Source organism: Cupressus sempervirens, chromosome 3 (assembly GCF_028749045.1).
Source record: "Cupressus sempervirens isolate cs-2001-9-10 chromosome 3, ASM2874904v1, whole genome shotgun sequence".
Lineage (NCBI taxonomy): Eukaryota > Viridiplantae > Streptophyta > Pinopsida > Cupressales > Cupressaceae > Cupressus > Cupressus sempervirens.
In genome coordinates, this window is record NC_143120.1 from 749,112,602 (window position 1) to 749,115,514 (window position 2,913).

At 32.8% G+C, this 2,913-nt stretch overlaps 1 pseudogene; it reads left to right on the forward strand.

Moving 5' to 3' along the window:
• Window positions 1–645: 645 nt before the first annotated feature.
• On the forward strand, window positions 646–1,521 carry LOC149568982 (type IV inositol polyphosphate 5-phosphatase 6-like; annotated as a pseudogene).
• The last annotated feature ends 1,392 nt before the right edge of the window (window positions 1,522–2,913 follow it).

The window sequence follows — 2,913 nt, forward strand, 5'->3', positions numbered from 1 at the left end:
ACTGATTCACTCCTCCCCTCTCAGTTACCCCATCTTCATTTTCCAACAAGAATCTACAAGTAAATAAGTTCCCAAGATCTTAGATGAAAGGTTCTCTAGTGTTCCATTGCATGAGGTGATGCATGTGTTTTACATGGAAATGCTTTGTGTTGAGAAGTATAGTGTGGAGAGACCAACAATGAGAGAAGTTTTGCAAATTATCTCTAAGCCCTCAAAGATAAAGTCCACCAATGTCAATGCCAATGAAGTTATGAAGGCGCTTCACCAATTGAAGACATCAAAGAGTCCAAGGATCCTATAGCATCTAGTGACTGAAGCTACTAGATTGTCATTGGATAACGTTGAAAAGGAAAATGAGTCATTGTCTTCTAGTATTAGGATGGAGGTCAAGTGGGAAACAAAGAGATAGGGAGAACATATATACCTCTCTCTCCTTTATGGAAAAATGGGGATTTAGATTACCCTTATTCTATTTCCTTCTCTTTATCTATTGTTCCTACTAGAAAAAGTAGGCTTGGCTGCTATTTTATTTGATATAAAAATGTAGAAGATTCCTTGGCATGATCTTACTCTATTTATTATCATCAAGGATCTCAAATTTGAAGTCTACATGGTAACAAGGGATCTGTAAATGCTAGCTCAACAATGAAAGTTGCTAATTAGAAGAATAACAAGTTTTCCTTGCCACTGACATTACTTAGGAAATATTTACATATAAAGAGAAAAGGTCATGAATTCCATTTAAATGATATTGCAAAAGGATACACAACAAGAGGTTAGGAAGAAACATTTTATGATAAAGGTGGAGTTGTTCTTTAGAAGAATTCATATTCCTTTCAAAAAGATAGGACAAAAAAATGGTTGAAGAATACTTTTGAGAAAATAAAGCATGGAAGAATAGAAACTAAGGTTTCCCAAGAAATATTTGTCCAATTTTTTAGGGTATTTTTACATCAACATGGAATGTTGGAGGTAAAGGTGCTCCTCTGAGTGATTTAAATTTAGAAGAATGATTGAATAAATCATCACTAGTGGACATTTATATTTTATGGTTCTATGAAATTGTCCCTGTAAATGAAAGATGTCCTAAGAGTAGAGGATAATAGCCCTATACATAAGTGGTTTGGACTCATTTATAAGACACTCAATAATTAGCAGGATGCAAGCAATAACACAAATTCCAGAAACCCTATATCACCTAGTAGTGTAAAGTCCACAAACATGCAACACCCAATTATAAGTTTGGATTCTGACTTTGAGGGTTCTACATCAAGTAATACCACACAATTTTTCCATATGAGATCATTTCAAGACTTAATCAATCCTTGTATAATTTAGGATAATTCCTTCTACAAATAAATTAAAAAAGAGAGGCATTTTTATGTTTTTGATTGAGTCTTGACATGGTGAGTAATTAAAAGGATAGATTACGATCATAGCATCAAATATGCATCCTTAGATGATGAAAATGGAATATGTATAGGTGATTAACCTTGCACCATGGCTTATAGAAACCCATGATTTTCATCAATGGAAGGAGAGAATGGCAATTTGTGTATTATCTACTAGGTGTTAGCGCTGATCGAGGTAAGTCATTTGTAATGTCTTTTACTTTCTTTTTGTTAACCATGATTGGTAGGTAGGACATGTCCATAACATTTGGATTGAAGGCATTTTTATTATAGTATAGTAGAAACTAGGCAAAAAGATAAATCTGTGATTATAGTAGACTTATAGGCATATTTTATATGTTTATGCCACATATATAGTTGGAAAAATTATTGATCTTTGTGACTAGTCTAAATGATTTTTTACTGCACACATGTAAAGGAAGATTCATATGATAATCAATTTTGAATTTAGAGGAAGTGGATTTCAAATGGAAAGGATAGCCAACCTTTACAAGTGGTGAAGGAAGATAGACCTTCATGTTCTTATTGAGGACACCAAAAGCCTTCCATGCTCATGGACCAAGAGGATGAATGGAAGACTAGCCTTCCATAATCTTGAACTTGACCAAGGATGGAGAGCCTCCAAGGAAATCTAAGGAATGGAAGGAGACCCACCATTCATGCTCTCATAGTATAAGGGTGATAATCCTTGAGACTAGAGTTTGTAAATGTTTCAATGAATTCCTAATGAGATAATTATGGGTTTACACATTGACTATTGCCTTGATTTGATTTTTAATATGAGTAATCTTTATATGATCTCATGATTCATACTGAAATTAGCCAAAATAAATGTTATATTGACTTATGACTTAAATGTAAATTTCTAGTCACTATTAATAAATGATAGGATAAATAATCATACACCTTCTTATGCAGCCACCTCAGGAAAATATGTTGCACTACACCTTGTATTGTCTCAATTAGTAAACTCTAGAATCATACCGTGCTTCCCAACCTATAGGCATCTTAAACAAGATTAATATAGGTAGAAAATATTAAACTATCTTCAAAATAATCATCAATACTCAACAGAAGACCAAAATGCTAGTCCATTTTCTCAAAAAGGTCAATCCATTCACAAGGCTTGGAGCAAAAAGTTTTATGGTTTCTTAAACCAAATATCTTAGTTGGATAATTTAGCTTAAGAAATGTCCACACACATGATCAAATCAAGAAGAGAATGAAATTTTCTAAATGAATGAAGAGTAATGTATCAAGAAATGCACCTCCTAGACTAGATAATTGGTTGCAAGCTCATAATCTATTAGTATAGACAGTGCATTGCAAGTATGGTATTTCCCTGAACTATATAGGTGGGAAGTGACGATCATGTAAAGCATTGCAACAAAAATTGTTATTTCAAACTTATTAAGCTAATGATAAAAAAAAAGTTACACAAGAATTAATGTATAATAAAATTTAACCAACATAAGATCTGATGTGAAAAGTAATAAAAAAC